The 18,101-nt window shown below is 44.7% G+C and overlaps 1 protein-coding gene across 2 annotated transcripts in view; it reads right to left on the minus strand.

The window, feature by feature from the left end:
• TSHZ2 (teashirt zinc finger homeobox 2) overlaps nucleotides 1-18,101 on the minus strand; it is a 213,995-nt gene that overhangs the window by 23,755 nt on the left and 172,139 nt on the right. The gene's annotated exons all lie outside the window — the stretch shown is intronic.

An 18,101-nucleotide genomic window follows, 5' to 3' on the forward strand; every position in this document is an offset into this window, starting at 1 on the left:
AACGCACTGTCTCTGGACCACAAAGAGAAGAAAAGACAAAAGGCATAGATGCCGTTTCCCAAAAAAACCTATCCTTTTTCAGGGCTTTCTTTTTCTTTTTTATAGAGAAAAACAGAGAATTCACTCTTTTTGATCCTCCACTGAACTTTAAAGCAAAGCTGTTTCTCAGGAACTTGAACAGTTATATGTCAAGTGTACTTTATTAACAGTACCCTCCCAACCCAGAGACAGCACTTGGAAACTTCTGCTAAAATAAAAATCTTCATTTGTCTTTGTCATTCATCCATCTTCAAAATTCTTCTCCGTCTTAACAACTTCTGTCCTCTACGGGCACTATATTTAGTGATATATGAAGTTTTACAAGTGGAAAGCTAATAGTTGAGCTCACATTTTTTTTCTAGCAGCTCCCCTCCTCCCAAACTGGAAAAAGAAATATCATGTTTGGGATTTATTTCAGTGCAAAAGCTTTCTTCGGCAGCAAGATTTTTAAACTGACTCTCCTTTTATGACCTTTTTAATGTGGTAAAGAACAGACAGCTCAGGTATAATTCTGGTCTTTCACTCACAAATTCTGCATGGCAAGAAGCCGTGACTTCACGTAGGTATGGAGCCGAGGAGGGCCCAGGACAGGCAGATGCACAAGCCCTGTAAAGCAATTCATGTTCTCCTCTCACTGGTTTGCTGTGCTGGGTCCTGACAGGGCCCATCAAACCTCAGAGTCACTGTGCTGGCACAGAACAAAAGGAGATGGTTTGGCCAAGAAAACTCAAGGCAGGGAGATGTGAGTAGCATAAAGATTGCTCTAAGAGGTAAAGTTCAAAGAATCTGGTTGTTTGAAGTTTGGTTGGGTTTTTTTTGTTATTATTAAACTCCTTTCCTACATGGAGCCAATAGATGAAGTAACCTGAGGAGGGCTTCAGCAACGGAGACTTGGGCTACCAGCGGGGTTTTGAAATAGAGATCTTCCCCTACAGCACAGCCTGGTGCTTTCCAGCCCATGGCAGTTACCCACAGCAGGATAAAGCAGCAAGAGCAGCTTTATCAAAGTCAAAACTTTGTCCTGGGTTGTGTTTTGTGTTTGCAGGGCTGAGTGACACAGCTCGGAAGAGAGAGCAGCTGCTACACGGGATGGGGAAGGTGTCACCAAACCCCTTCCAGACTGGGCTCTGAATCACCAGATTTACACACAAGCAAATTAAAATGGGAATAATCTTTGGCCAAACCCAAGTTTCCAACTTCTAGAAGCACTGGGGCAGCAGCAGAAGCTTTGGTGCCACTTCAGTGAGAAATGAGAGCTGGAGCTTCGTCACGCAGCACTCGCTGCCAGACGGGGCTGTTCCAGCAGCAAACTCTCCATGCAGGGTGAGCGTGGAGGGTGGGAGTAGCAAACAGAAAGAGGAATTGAAAAGCACTTTGCAGTTGTCATGTCACTTAGCAACAACCTTTCCTGCTGCACATCACCACGGGCATAGCAGGAGCCTGCACAAAGCACAGGCGCCGAAATCCGGGCTGAGCGAGTGTAGGAGGGCAAGAGGAGCTCCACCAGCAGCTCATCACACACAGCTGTCATTTATTATTTGAGACACGTCTCACATTGCTATCCCTGGGCTTGGGCTTCTCCTGAACAAACTCTGGATCCAGCCAGCACTGATCTTCTGGTGTTAATGCAGAGTAAATGACACAAACCCTCCTGGAGGAGGACACCAAAGTTCAGCTCTTTGTTTCCCAAATGAACTCCACTGAAGTGGAGTGGAGAGTGGAGACTCTTCTGTCTGCAGTTTCACTCTCAGATAAACACCTTTCTTTCTTGCCTGCTTCAGTTTCCCAACTTTTTCCCTGTAGGATTCCCACTGTCCTCTCTCTTTATGTGCTGGATTTTAATCAAAAGGTCCAGACCTGCAAGTCCTCAACCCCTAATACTTCTTCCACAAGGTAATGCTGTGGATCCTATCAGCTGTTTCTGTCAAGTGGAGAATCTGCCTGGGCCCTGATAAACAGAGGAGTAGATCCCTTCCTGCAAGGCAAAGTGGCTGAAGTAAAAATTCTGGCACAAAAAGAGAGACCTGTGCAGGTCACTTTGCAACTTCTAAGGAGGTTGAAAAGTCAGGCACCTCTCTGCTTTAATTATATCACTTGTCCTTATTTGTTTAGCTTCAAAGACTTAGGATTTAATTATTAGCTGTCCCCATACTGGTAGGGACCAGCTGAAGGGATGATCGTGGAGACAACACGAGGAACCTGTGATTCCGGACTTCCTTGAGCTACTGTTCTACTGCTCAGGAAGAAATGAAGGGGCAGGAACAGACCTGAGAGTCTGTTATTTCTATGTTTGCTCTCTGAATATAAAACTCTGCAAAGTCTATGAAATATTACATAAATAGAGCAATAGTATGTGCCAAATTAATAACACGCATTATCCAGCAGCTATGCAGTGATGCTTATTGTACAATCCTAAATCATCCTAATGGGGAGAAAAAAATCAGAATCCATCTCTTTGTGGCTGAGTTCCTCTCCTTGCAATCACCAAAAGTGACTTTTGCACACAGAATTGTTTGAGATGCATGATGGAAAGCTGGGCATTGCCAAGTGACCAGAGCACCCCACTGCCAACCAGGGGCTCCTGGGCTCTGATCCCAGAGGGTGCTTCTCTGCTTAAAGCCACTGCAGCACGATGACAGTGTGCCTTGTTTTGGGGTGGAGAGCACAGCCTGGTTGTTAGCCCTCTGTTGGATACAGCCGCACACCTTCCCTTCACCCAGGCACTCAGCCCTTGTGAATATCTGACCTTGCCATCATTGGTGGCAAACGTGTTCAGACCACGCTGCTCACCAAGTCTGCTTTTGTCCTGCCTACACATACACACCCTCTCCAGCTCCAGAGGCCCTACCAGATAGACAAGAGACTCTTATTTTTTACAGCTGAGTTTTGTTTTTGCAGCTGCCAAGTAGCAAAGAAAAGCAACCCTGGTGATCTGGCCAGAGGATGTGTCCAGTGAGTCCAAGAGGCTTCCCCGGAGGAGAGCAATCACCACCTGCTGCCATCACACCAAGCCACTGCTGTGAGGAGCCAGCACAGGGTGGTGTTAATAAAATTCTGGCTCAGCCAAAAACCCAAGGCAATGTTGCAAAGGTGAACGAGGCTTTGGCACTGTAAGGATCTCGTTTCCATCAGGGCTCAGCCCCTGCTGCTGCTGCACAAGGTGAGCTCTGCTGGGGTTCACTCTGCAGGTCAATCTGATCCTGTGCCTGCCCTCTGTCGCTTCGTACGCCATCAAAATCAGCAAACAATCGGCATTCAGCTCTGAAATGATCTCTCACCAGAGTCAAAGCAACTGGGAGAAAGGATCAGTTCTCCCCTTGGTGTGACCAGGGCTCCCGTGGCTGCCACGGGCTGAGGTTTGGGGCTCTTGGACACAAAAGATGATCACAAAGAGAAGGGTCTTGCTGTTTTGTTGTCTTGCTTGGGCATCCTGTGCCAGGGATCCTGCACAGATTATTTATGCCTTAAAATCTTCTGGACACAGATGTGACAATGAGCACAGAACCCAAAACCCCATCTGAGCAGGGCAATAAGGACTGGCACAACTCACTGCAGTGCAGACTGGCATTGCCTATTAAATCAAAGACTTTCTTGCTTGACCTGAAAGAGGAAATTCTGCAGTAAAATTCCAAGTGTAGAGAGCAGCACAAGCTACAAACTCCGGCAAATGAATGCTATTATCTTACACGAAGAATACATTAATATAGATGACCGTTACATAACACACATTAACATAGAGTAATAATATATTTACTCAATATAGGCATGTTTTGACACAGTGCAAGCTGTGTGCAGTTGCTTAGAGAATTGGGGATTGTGTATTTTTACCAATATATTGAAAAACTTAATTTCAAAAGAAAAAGAAAGAAAGAAAGAAAGAAAGAAAAAGAGAAAGAAAGAAAAAAAGATGGTCTTGGGGGTACTTTGGTGCAATTCTGACAACTCGAAGTAAAATTCAGAGGAGCTTTGGCTCCCATGTCTGGAATAATTGAGCTATCAAATGTGTGTCTGTCAGATGTCAGTCATGTAACTGCACCTCAGCTGCACAGATGGATTGCACAACGAGCCAAAGGCTATCATCTCAAATCTGGGTGTGTTTGAGCTGGGGAATCCATGCTGGAGCAGGGATGGATCCTGCAAAGGGCCTCCGTGGCTCTTGGTGCTGCCTGTGGTCACTAAAGCACAACAGTTCTTCTGTGTCATTTAGGGACTTGAGCTCCTTAGTTTTGATCTTTTTGTTCCAAATGAAAAGGAAGAAGAAAACAATCACAGAAAAATTAAGACTCTCCTATATTGTCCTGTGGGAAACTCGTTGTATAAATCTGCTGCTAGAACAAAAGTTTGGTTGTAGCCATATGAGAATTAAAGTGAAAGTTAAAGGGAAGAATGTTATGTGATACAAGAAAAAAAACAAGCAACAAAACCAAATTAAAAAAAAGAGAAAAAAAAAAAAGAGGCAGAAAAAAAGCAAAACCAGTGGAAAAATAACCTCTGCATTTCATAAATCCAGCCACATTCATTACTGCTTTCCTATCGCACCAAACTTTACATTGCAAATTTATCTTCAAAGCCTGGAGTCTCTCCCTCCAAGATGCTGCCTGGTGCCAGGCTGCTGCACTGCACAGTGGTGCTGGCCAGGACTTCAAGGATCCTGCTTTTCAGTAAGTAACAGGTTTCCCTCTCCTGAAATCCCAGGTTAAGTGACCAATCTGATCTCTGCACTTCTAAATTGCAGAAAGCCCAGGATATTGGTGTGCCTTGAACGAACGCTTCCTTATCCAAACAACACACCAAAAGCAATCTTGGCCTTTTTGTCCTTTTACTTTAAGCTGATTAGAAAGTTGGTTCTGTAGTTGATTAAGTTCTGCAGAAATTGGGCTTGCGATGAATCATTAAACAAAGACATTTTTTGTACAGCAATAAAGTCTCAAATGATTAATTAAGGGCACAATGCCAAAACAAGTGTCTTTGTTTAAAACGCAGTGGACAAGACAGGCTTGGGAAAGTTGATGTCTTAAGTAGACGCCACAACATGTTTTTAATTATGTTCAGGAAGAAGAACAAGAATGGGAATTGCCAACTGTTTGGAAAGATAATTTTTTTTTTTTTTTAGAAGAAAGATTAGAATAAAAAATAACAAACAGAGCATTATTGATTTAACACAAATGCCATTTGTTGGGCCTTTTGTAATTTCCTTATTAGTGTCATCATTCTGGAGTTCATATGCTCCCTTCTGTTATAGCATTTGGCACACATTCAGCTCTCAGCAATATGATACAGTAAACATTCAGTGACTGCTCATATTAAAATGTTTTATTTGCTGTAAGTGTACCAATGCTCAGGCACTGCTGGGCTCGTGGGGGGAGCGAGCGGAGCCTCCCCGGCCGCGCCCACGGGAGCCAACACAACATCCCTGCCCCAGCAGCTGCTGGTGGCCCTGGCAGGAGGGCTGGGACTGCTCAGCTGACACAGCACCAGCTCCAGCCAGTGCCTGTTCACATCTCCCTCCTCCCTGGGTTATTTTCGGGGTGTATTTGGGAACTTCCCAAATATTCTTTTCAGACTCGATTTTACAGGAATTTGCAAGTTTTATTCTAAAGGTTATTTCAATTCTATGTTGACAGTCACAGAAATGACCAGTCCTGTGTTTTCAGGTATGGAAAATTATCTTGGATGCTTCAGTATAGAGGAATCACTTAATCATTTAGGATGGAAAAGCCCCCCAAACCCATTGAATCCAAGCTGTGCCCGATGCCCGCCTTGTCCCCAGCCCAGAGCCCTGAGTGCCACCTCCAGGCCTTCCTTGGACACCTCCAGGGATGGGCACTCCAAACCTCCCTGGGCAGCTCCTCCCAGTGCCTGAGCACCCTTTCCACGCAGAAATTCCTGCTGCTGCCCACCCTGAGCCTCCCCTGGCACAGCTCGAGGCCGTTCCCTCTGCTCCTGTCAGTAGTTGCCTGGAAGAAGAGGACAAACCCCACTTTTCTACAACTCCAGGAGAAAGCTTAAGAAGTAATTAAAAACATAATTTGGCCCTTCCCACACCTCTGGAGTGGGTGTGTGACCTCCTGAGCCTCCTCATTTGTCCGGCCAGAGATGGCACACGTGTAGGCATGGAATGAGGCTGGAATTCCAGGGCCTGCTCTTCAGCCTTGCTAGGACCAGATTTACATATTAACACCTCCCATTAGCACCTCCCAGCCTTAATGAGACAGAGCCATGAATGTCTTCAACTTGAGAAAAGAGGAGAGCGGACATCCCAATTTTCTTTTCAGTCCTCCTGCTTATGTGGAGATCCAGAAGAAACATTGATGGATAATTATTTCTGGTGAACACAGCGTTAATTTACCTGTGGGTCTGTGAGAGAGGGAAAGTTTTTTGACGTGGATTTCTTTTGAAAACAGAGCCAGGGGCTTTGCTGGGGAAGAAGCACAGGAGAGGCTGGGCTGGGCTGTCATTCCTTACCACGAGGGGCTGGGGAATGCAGTGGCTATGGGGTGATGTAGCTCAGGACAGCAGCCAAAAGCCAAATCTGCCACCAAATCTCTCTCTGAGGCCCGGGCCTGCCCTGGGTATCCATTCAGAGCTCAGGGCACTGAGTAAACACAATAACTAATCAGATGCAGTAGGTTGTCAAATCTATATGGGTGCTATAAAACCTGTAAGGATCCCCTTAGGCAATAATAAGAGTTGGGTGTGTAAATTCTGTACACAACAAAGCAGGAGAGATTCTAATGGGCCTCGGGAAAAGCAAAGAAAACATAGGTGGCATTTATAGCAAAAAAAAAGGATGTGCACAAACCCCTTAAAATTTCTTCTCAGGCCTCCAATATTTCTGCTCACCTGGAAACTCCTTAAACTGCTCAAGGAGGAGCTGGGGTTTGCACCAAAGGGCTGAGAGCCCTCAGCCCCCTGGCCCTGGCTGGCATGGGGTGAGCACAGGAGAGATCCGGCTCTGTCGATCCTTCCATGTGCAAAGGTGGTGGGTCCAAAAGGAACTTTCCAAAAAAATAGTTGATGAGAAACATAACCTTCTAAAGTGCTTTTGAAGTGAGAAAACTGGATGGAAAGAAGATAAACCCACCAGAACTTAAACAGATTGAACAATTTCTGCTGCTTTGACTGACTTTGTGAAGAAAAATAATATAAACACTTAAAATGCATAGAAGAAAAATAAAATTTCTGCTTTTTTTTTTAATTTGACCTTACAAGAAATTATAACACTTTTTTTTTTTTACCCTACATTTAAAGCCAAAAAAGGAGTTAAATAGCATTAGAAAAAGGTTTTTCTCATGACCTTGGAAGATGGGACTAAGCTAATCTTGGGACAGCCCTTCCCATACACAAGCATGAGAGGCAAACATGGGACACAAAACTTTGGTTCCTGTTGCTTGTGGAGGAGACAAAAGGGTTTCAGCCCAGAATTCTCAACAGGTTTTCCAACGCAGCCCATCCTGGGATGAGAAAGCACCAGTGACAACAAACCTGAGGAAATCAGGGATGTATCCCACGGCAGTACAGGGCTAATCTAATGCCATGGCAACATGGAGCAAGCATCCTGCTGGGTGCTGCATCCCTGCTGCTGCTGCTGAGCCGGGCACAAGCCACAGGTGCTCCAGATCTCATAACGTGTCTTCCTGAAAGCCAAATACTCTTTCTAGCAGGTTTGTTTCATGTTTAGCCATCAAGCACCTCTTCTAAGTTGACTGATATTTGTTAAAGTCACCCCACACCAGCCCTCAAGCGCGGTCAGAAGGGAGAGCTGAGAAAGGTTTGGAGCAGCTGGAGGCCTTTCAGGGTGACCCTGGCTGAAGAATGGACCCACCAGCAGGAAATTGTCCAGGAGCTATTCCTGTGCCTCTGAGCAAGTCCTGTGCAGGGTTTTGTGCAGCTCTTAAGAGCAGGAAGATTTCCAGGCTGCTCTTTCTAGAGTCACTTAACATCTTAGTTTACCATGGCCTTATGTGAACCCCTACAATGGAACCACAATAAACCCTGTTCCTCCTCTCTGTTCATTGCAGAGAATTATTTGCTTTTCCAAATGGAAGTCTGAAAATCAGCAAGCAGCAGGTTGGGAGCCTCAGTCATCTGAAGGTATTTACAGTGGTTGCTTTCTTTGAAGGCAGAAATGTCCCATCAGAAACAAAAATAGCTGAGGGGACCTGCAGCTCACAGAAAGGTGTTTTCCCCTCATGGGAACAGCATCATTAACTTTAAATAAGTCGTCCTTAATCTCTTGAGCAGTGCAAACAAACAAACAGATAGAAAAAAACCAACGGAATGTTTTCCCTCTGCCTTTCAAAAGCACAAACAAAGGCTCGTTTGCCAGATGGACGCTTTCAGAGCTCGCCGAGGGTTGGGGAAGGCTGATCACTCAGTGTTTCCTGACGGGCTATGGGGGAGTTTGCTCAGAAGCTTGGTGGTGCTTTAAGATATTCCAAGATGCACAAGCACAGCGTCTGCCTTCCAGCCCTCTTCGAGTGGGGGTTTACAGCTTTGGCAATAAACTGCACAATTATATTCGGGATGCTGCAGTGCCCAGGCGTGTGAGTGGGAAGGCAGAAGTCCGTAAAAAAAGAGAAAAACCAAAAAAATTCCTGGCACTTGTTCTGCTGTAGAACACGTAAGTGAGATCACAGAATCACACAGTCTTTGAGGTTGGAAAAGACCCCCAGGATCATCGAGTCCAAGCTGTTCCTGATCCGCACCTTGTCCCCAGAGCCCTGAGTGCCACCTCCAGCCCTTCCTTGGACACCTCCAGGGATGGGCACTCCAAACCTCCCTGGGCAGCCCCTGCCAAGGCCTGAGCACCCTTTCCATGGGGAAATTCCTGCTGCTGTCCACCCTGAGCCTGCCCTGGCCCAGCCTGAGGTCGTTCCCTCTCCTCCTGTCCCTGTTCCCTGGGAGCAGAGCCCGACCCCCACCTTCCTGCAGTCTCACCTGTATTTTAAATCCAAACGAAACTTTTATTTCAACCTCTTTGGATTTGTTTGCATCAAACTCGGTATGGTGAAGACCCCACCAGGAATGCTGAGCTGGGTAACTGATGGTGCAGGGGTGCACTACCAACACAGAGAACTTTTAATAACAATTTTGCAAGGCTACGTGGCTGGGTGCTCACCTAACAATGCGGATGCAAATCGGCATTCATAATTTAAAGGAGTCCTTTTTGTGCACCCCAGCAACAGGAGCCGGATGCAGACGGAAAACGGAAGACTTTCTCCGGATACAGAGAGGATCAAGCAGAATCTCATTAAGGACCACTTCAAAGATCAGTTCTTCATTTCCATACAAACAAGTTTAAATTATCTTGTGTGAATCTGCTGTTAGCTGTTGCACTGTTCCATTATGCATGATTCTTGACTGCTTGTATCGTGCAAATCTGCACAGGGCTCCATTAGTGATTTTCAGTGTTATGCTAAAGCTTGCAAGTGGTCATGTTATTAGGTTAAAGTACTATATTTTGCATATTTATTCTGCCTTACCACATTTATTACTTCTGGTACTGCCCAAGCAGAATTTTGCGTGCATTTGTCCACCTACTCTGCATGGCTTGTGTGTGACTGCCACTACAACCAGGGACAGCTGGAGAGAGGATGGGCTCTTGCTCCCACTTCAACTGTGGTTTTGATCCACTTCTGGAAAAAACACAATTCCTGCAGAGAAGCACTGCAGATCTATCAGCCTGAATCTACAAAATTAATCCTTTTAAATAACTCAAAATAAACTATGTGACAAATTTCATTACGGCATAAATTATTGCCTTTATTACAAAGGATTTGTTTTTACACTTTGGTAATTTAAAGAAGCTTTTCCCGGGATTTTTCATCTATAAAAATAAAAGTGCTATCATCTGGTTTGTAGGTCTTTATATTTGTCTTACTTCTGGGAAGCACCATATTATTAACTTTCATGGAATACATTCCGTTCTCAAATTACTGAAATCATCTCGTTCGCTTCAGGGATATTTGTATTAGGAAAGAGACTTGTTACAAAAATCAGGAACAGAGCTGCTGTGTTACAAAGACAAATATATCATTCATTATCCTCATGAAAATAATTCACCCTTTACATATTGCTTATTTTGCAAATCTTTGAGTCACGGATGAATGCTCAGGGGATGCAGAGGGAGAATATGGGCAGGAGAGCTCAGAGGTGCCTAAAACCTTCCTAGTGAGACTTGAACAGGTGTTTTGGGTTGTTTTGTTTTTTTTTAATTGAAGGAAATTGTGCAAAAGACAACAACAGAATTTCCTTCTGCTTCCCAGATGGGGCATTCCTTTAAAAATAATATTGGATTGGCCTTTCAGCTGCACCTGAGTGGCAGCATCTGGTGAGACCACGACTGAGAGAAAGTGCTCATCTTTTCCAGCAAATCCTCTGTTTGCAGCTTCTGTTTGAGTTTCCCCAGGAATTCCTGCTGGGCCCACCCTGCTGTGTGCTGAACCAAACAGAGGGCTGCAAAGTTGGGAATGCTGTGGCCACTTTTGGGTTCCTCAACACAGGAGAGGCCTGGAGCTCCTGGAGTGGGTCCAGCAGAGGCCATGGAGATGAGGAAAGGTCTGGAGCATCTCCCTGCCCAGGAAAGGTTGAGGGAATTGGGGCTGTTCAGCCTCCAGAGGAGCCACCTGGGCACCTCATCCCTGTGGATGCAGGTGATGCAGGACAGCACTGAAATAGCAGGAATTACATCCAGTGTCTGAGCAGACACTTCTGAAAGGCTTATTATGCTGAGATGCAGCTGAACCAAAACAATTTTTCCAAAGAGTTTTGAAGGTGCCAGGTGATTGACATCTGAAACTAAATCAAGAGCCATGGTTTGAAAGAAATCCCTATTTGTTTTTTTCAAGAGGGGCCAAATGAAATCCCTGAATGTCAGCCTCCCAATCCATCTGCTGCCTCTGTCTGGGGCTATTCAAATCTATATCCAAAATTTTAGGCTTCATCTGATCTCTGATAATAGATTGTCAGCTCTGATGTTTTATCCTCATAAATTGCAGGCTGACACACATTCTTTCTCAGGTAGTTCATTCATCTTACAGCATCTTGTGCTTCTAATTTGTCATTTTTCTTCCTGCATCCCCACTGACCACAAATTACAGATGGTGTCTCACCATGGGGCTCCATAACAACAATAAAAGCCTCAACAAAATAATCAGGATCTGATCCTGAGTGATGCTGAATGCCTTCAGCTCTCATGGATGCTCAGGGGAGCTGAGACCATCCAACATCTCACAGGCAGCACCTCTCAAGGTGTCAGCAGATCCCTGTTGTGGGTCCAGGGTCTCTTTTATCCATGAGGATTAATCCCTGCTGGTCAATGTTCTCATCTCCTGTGTCCCTCTAACACCTTGGAGCTCCAGGCCATGGGGAAGGTGGCCCCGTGCTGGGTATAAAGCACGGGTGGCTTCAGTGCCAAAAGAACTCACTATAAAAATATAAAACAGGGGACCACAAAGGGGACAGGACAAGAACACCTGAAATCAATGAAATTACACGCACAGAAAAGGTTGAGGTCTCAGCAAAGCAGCAGTATAACCATTACCAGGCTGAATTAGCTGTTTCCAATTTTTCCTTTTGCTTTCTAATTAGCTGCAACTTTAAGAAATGAATTAATTTCCTGCATCACTCTGCTTTATTCCTCTGCCAGCCAGGTTTTCAGATAACCCTGCTGAAGTTAAAGATGGGGTTAATAAAAGTGATCCAAGTTTGGAGATATTGCCAATTTGCATGGCAGACTGGGTGTGGATAACAAAGTTTATCTTATCTGTGAACTGACATGGCGAGGAAGGAGGTTCAAATTGTCCCCACACCTTTGTGCACTGTTCTCCAAAGCATCAGAGGATTTTGTTCTTGAAAAGATAACAAATTCCTGGCAGGATTTTGTACCTGCAGCTACTGCAGAGCCAACACCATCCCATGTGCAGATGCAATTAATTATCTCCATTTACAATCCCTGCAGCTGTGTGTGTACAGTCACAACAGGAGAGCAGCAGCTTCTTCCTACATGTTGCCTCCCCATTTTCGAGTGTCTGCAGACACCCGTCCCTCCACCCTCACCTTTTGTGACATTCTAATGTGCAGCAGCTGAAATATTAAAGTAAAAACTGTCTCTGTTATGTTTTTAAGGCATTGAGCTTCTTTTCTTTCATCTCTCAACAGATTTTAACATTAATCAAGAGCATAAGTGCTACTAAAAAATCTTTCCCTGGCACAAAGTCTGTGATGGGTGATGAGGGGCTGGCCAGAGAGGGCACGCACAAACTCCCACCCGCCTCCTTCCCTCCAAAACCCCATCGCTCCCAAGGAGTTAAATCCTCAACCTCCCTCCACTACACTGAAGAAAATAGATGTGATTTTCTTTACAAAAGAGCATTTCATTTAGGGAGAGAAAGAAAAAGGAAAGGCAGAGTTAACACAGCCATTATTCTCCATCTCAGGGAAAGCAAATCCTATTTTGCCTGTCATTACAGTAGGTAGAAAAATCCTTTCATCCAGTCATTAGTTGTAAACATTCCCGCACCGCCTGGGACCAGGCCTCTGTTTCCCATCCCGTGCTGAAGCCATTTTCTAATACTAATGTTTTATACACACATCTCAGATACATTGCGAGCTCCTCCAACCCCAAAGGCAACGGGGCATTCGTTTATACTAAATCAGAAGTGTCACCCTTGGCAACCTGCAGCACTGAAACATTTATTCGGCTTCACATTGCTGGCACTTAGAATTATTTCTTTCATGCCTGATAGCCGAATTACAATATGGCAGGTTTCCCCGGAGCCACTGGATCATTAGTGCCAGCTCACAACATACTTTCAACTGATCTGGCATTTCATGTACAGCTGCCAATCAAGAGCTGGGGGATGCAAATGAGGGTGGGCCATTGGTGTTCAATTACTGTACAGCGAGCGCGACGCGGCTCCGTTAATGACTGGCAGTTGTTTTGCTGAGTGGAGGAAGAGCAGAGAACAGAGGCAGGAATTCCCTCCGGGAAGCCGGTTGTGAGTGCAAGAAGTTTTTACATTTGATTTCCATATTTATTCTTCATTTTTTTTTCCTCTTCCTTTCACCCCCCCCGCTCCGTGTGTTTCTAAACACGAGGCCAAAAAAATACTTAGCGCAGCTTATTTTACAAATACACAGCCTTGTCAGTTCTGTCGATTGCCAAGGCCACATCAGCAGAAGATTAGGCTTTTTTTTTATTATTTCCTTCCCCCTTTCTCTTCAAAATATATGCCTCTCTTCAGAAAGGCCCAAGATGTTTCAGCCTTGAGGGAGTTGGAAGCTCTGTGGAATCAGTTATTATTGTCCATTTCGGTGATTTTTGCTGTCCCTTTCGCACACAAGAAATATGATGCCAACCTTTCCACGACACACATCTTACACCATTTGTGAGCTCTTTCTGTCATGAAATACCTCTTGGAGGCCCAGATCTGCAGGGGTCAGTGGCGGAGAAGGATGAAAAACAACAGCAATCCTACAAAATCAGGAATTCTGCCTAATGTGTGTGTGTGTGTTACTGTGGGCTCTACGGCTGGCGGCGCTGCGCCCTGCAGGGATGTGTCACGCCAGACAAACCCAGGCAAACAAACTATGACAGAAGGGCAGGGTTTGCTTCCCCCCTCCCTGATAGCCAAGTTCAAGGAACAGAATGATACTCAGCAATTTCAATGGGTTCCAGTCCGCGTTTGAGCATCAGTCACGGCGAAATCTTGAAGTGAAACTTGTGATTCGTGAGAACGAAAAGCCCCACGCAAGCCGTGCTCGTGTGACACAAAATGAACGTGGTTTGCTGTCAGCCTCATAGACACACTCCACAAGGGGGGTTTTCTAACAAAAATGATGTCTGAGTGGCCAATTTCTCACTTGGTGCCAAATGGTCACTGCCAAGGTCACTCTGCAGTGACATACAGGCACAGAAGGCAGCAAGGGACATGTCTGGAGTCCACTGAGAGGTGGTTGGCATCTGTATCCTCAAGGGTTTGTTGCTCACTCTCCTCTGAAAGCTCTTGGTCTCTGCCCACCAGGCTCCTCCTGCACCCCAGTGGAACCCCCTGCTCGTGGTCCCACCGAGCTCCTTGGAGCTGGGCATGGACTTCCTGCCTTTAACAACCCCCAGTTTTCAAAATATGCTCACCAGAGACAGGATCAGCCCAGCGAAGCGTCGTCTTTTCTTTTCTCCCCATGTATGGAAAGGCAGAGAGATTTTAGTTGGATTTTAGTTTGGTTCTATTTTGATGATTACGCTCCATAGACTGGGATATGGAATATTATGGATCTATGCCTGGCCTGGCAGAGCAGCTCTGGGAATGCATACGAAGGTGATCAAGCTATGGGAGTGGAAATTTCATCATGGTACTTTGCTGAAAATGAAGGACCTCTTATAAATGTCAAGAACATCGAATCTATACCTGTTAAAATATAATTAAAAAATGAAGTAGTTCTTATGTCTGCACAGTAGCTACTTTTTAATGTTAATCACTGAGTTGCATTTAAAATCCTTTAAAAACAGGAAATTATGTGAATGACTAAATGCCTTTGTTGTTCTTTAGTTATTAAAGCACAGCAGAAGCCAATTAAACTTGTTTTTCTCAGTGCTAAGTAATAAAGTGGGATGCTCCTTCTTTTTCTGTAAGCAGACTGCAATTCCCCACGTCATGATAGAAAACCATCCCAGAAATCCCTGGGATAGGGCGCCTGATTCTGCATCCATGAAAATTGTTTGTGTGATTGTACATTGGGAGCAATCTGTTGGATCTGAGAACTGAATCACAGGAAGAAAAAGCCATTTATGCTTGGCCCTGACATTATGTTCTTAACTGTAGGGGTTATTTTGGAAATAATATTCCATGATGCTGTCCACTCCTAAATGACTTATCTGACATGAACTGATTTCTCTGCCCATGGAGAAATAAATGCTTTTCCCTTATGGAAGGAGGTGAGAGGATTTTGCTGTTGCTTCTTCTCTGTGGAAGATTGCAATCGATGCCTCAATCCTTACAGAATAATTCCAAAAGACAAACTTGGTCATACCTCACTGATAAGAAGAAAGGTGCTTTAGTGAATACACTGGCGTGTGAAAAAACAGCCTGACACAGAAAAAAAAGAGGAAAACCACCCAGATGGTTTAATTTGGGATGGCAGTGCAGCTGTCTGGACTCTGGGTTGAAGCTGGAGGTTGGTGCATGGTGCAATAACCACAGTGAGGTCAGGATCCAGGGCTGATGAAGTACTGACACCATGATGCCATTCCTGCATGCCCAAGGGCTTAAAACTGGAATTTCCCTGTGTGCCAGCAGCAGAAAGAGATCTGTGGAGAACTCCCTAGAGACCAACACCTCAAATTTTCTTGTCTAAGGTTAAATTTAGGTCTCTGAACTAGTCTGATCCATCCAATGCATAATTTTACAAAGCCTAGCAAATAATGTTTTTAAATTTATACTCGTGTAGCAGTTCTTGCTCGGCGCGCTCAGGATGTCTCACAGGCTATTTTATTGACAATGCTTCTCTTAGGTATTTGTTACCACGTAAGGAGCCTTTCTCTGAACTGCAACATCTTCATTTCTGACATCCAACACTGCCCACTACAACTGAGCTTCTCCAAAAGAACCCTGGCTGTTGGAAATGTGTCCATTGCTCCTCGAGGACATTTCCATTGCAATTAGCAATGTTCAGGTCAGACAAAAGTACAGCCCAGAGACCACGAGTGAGCTGATTACAGAGAGTGGAAAACCCACAACAGACTGAGGTTCAGATCTCTGCTGAAACCACAGGATAAAACAGTGTTGGGGGGACCTCCCAGATTTGACTACTGCACAATTTTTCCTTTTCTTGGGATTCTGTGCTCCACTATAATTTTTTTCATGGTTTCCCACACTGATGAGAAACAAATTATGAATGTGCAAAATCCTGATGTTTTCCAGAAAGTGGAACTGTTGTTTCCTGGCCAGTCCTGCTGTGGTTTAACACGCTCTGTACAGTCCAGCCTTTTCCTTCAGCACAGCAAAAACAGGGATTCAAGGCTCAACAGCCCCTGAGACACTCAGTTAAACTCATTTAACTAGACCAGGTTGGGCATCTACAATTGGAATTTAAAAGGTACTAAGAAGAGCTTCACAATGAAGTTTATCAGCTTTAACTCCTGTCAGGAAGTTCTCATTTGAACCAACCACTTGAATATGAAAGTAAAACCTCTAATGCCCATCAGATCTGTTTGCTCTGAGAAGGGCAAAAAGAAGGCCAAGATAAAAACAATGATAAAATAAATTCCAACATTGAAAAAGAAGCCTAAAAATGTAATAAAAAAAGATCATAAAAGAAACCACACATGCTGAAATATCATTTTACTTTTTTAGGTCAGAATTTCATGTTTGCAGTGTCAGGAAATGAATGTGTTGGGAGAAATTTATGATCCTCAGAGCTTGCTGCTATTGGTAAGGTGTCCAATACATTGATCAGTTTTATCCAGATAATATCAGTAGTTAGGCAATTACAACCTGTAAAACTTCAGAAAATGCTTTGTTCAATTATTCTCTCTCCCCCCAGTGTCTCCCTTTTTGTTACAAGATCAAAATTTCAGCAACACACACAGGCAGAAAAACTCCAAGCATTGCGAAAGAGAGCTGGGAACACCCTCCCCATTGTGGGTGTGAAAACTGTGCTGAATTAACCCTGAATCCACGGCCACTGTGGTGGTCATTTCCCTGCTCCTTTACTGCCTTTGTGCGTGTTGCAGCCTGGAAGCTGCACAAACAACTCAGGTGTGCAAATGAGATTGTAGGCAGGAAGATTTGGGGTTTTTTCTCAGTTACTTTAGACTTTAATTTTTTTATGAGTCTCTTGTGTCTAGTTTTGTTTATAATGCCTTGTGGCAGATCCTATTTGTGACTTATCATTTTAAAGCAGTTTTTGTATTTCATCTCTGCAGAATTCCCTCTGGAGGATGCTACTAAGGAGGCTAATCATGCCAACAAAGACTTGTAGGAGAGGAACTCGGGAAAAGAAGCAGATTATGTTATTGCACATCTGCAGGAATGTCAAATTCACCTGGGCTGCCACAATACATGTCCCTCTTTCTTTCTCTTTTTTTTCCTTTTCAGAATAGTGGAAATGATTCACAGTCACTCATGCTGTACCTCACTACTTCTCCTGACATGTAGGATGAGAGAATTGGTGAGAAGACTTGGAACAGGGAGCTAAAACTGTGGTTTATGCACTTTTTGTCACAGAATCCTTCTCAGAATCTGTTGAACTGTCCAGCAGGTTGACAGTGCCCATCATGAGGCATCACACCCCAAATCTGTCAACGGATCAAATAACTGCCTGAGCACTGCAGAACACCTACCAGGATTCTAATATTCTTGTATTAAAGGATATGAGAGATTTTCTTGTAATATGACAAAAAAATTGGCATTTATTGTATGCAAGCACAGACCCAGTGCCGGAGTACAAACTCTGGCTTGTCATTTGGATCTAATTTGCCAACAGTCACAGGACAAAAATTAAACCTGGCTCTGGTGTACTTGATCACTGAAATGAAATTGTAGTTGCAGTCCCACAGCAATCTCCAAAACAAGGAGCAGCAGCTGCCAAGGAAACCCTGGAGTCTGGGAGCAAGTGTGCACCTACAACACCAGATCCGGGGGCTGCTCCTCATCCCACGACTGATTCCAGGCTGCTCCTGTCAAACCCCTCTCCCTGTGCTCTGCGCACTCCCTGCCTCGCTGGGCAGACCCAGGGCTGCTTAGGGCAAGGGCTGCTTGGCGTGAGAAGCTTCCTAGAAGGTGGCTGTGACACAAACAGCCCTGGCTTGGTTCAGGAGCATTTGCAAAGTGCTTCGAGCACATGAATGAGGAATATTAAAGTGCGACCGAGCATCAGCAACGAGTAGGAGGAGGTGATGCTATGAGGAGGCTTCGGGATACTTAGCGAGTGCAGAATTCCAAACATCAAATAACTCCTTTGCACGTCCATACTGAGGAAAAATCAGTGGATAACATCATTTCCCCTGAAGGACAGCCTACTGCAAAAGTGTCATTCGTTCTTGACCCAGCCTCGAAAGT

The sequence above is a fragment of the Corvus hawaiiensis genome, chromosome 17, assembly GCF_020740725.1.
Source record: "Corvus hawaiiensis isolate bCorHaw1 chromosome 17, bCorHaw1.pri.cur, whole genome shotgun sequence".
In the NCBI taxonomy this organism is placed as follows: Eukaryota; Metazoa; Chordata; class Aves; order Passeriformes; family Corvidae; genus Corvus; species Corvus hawaiiensis.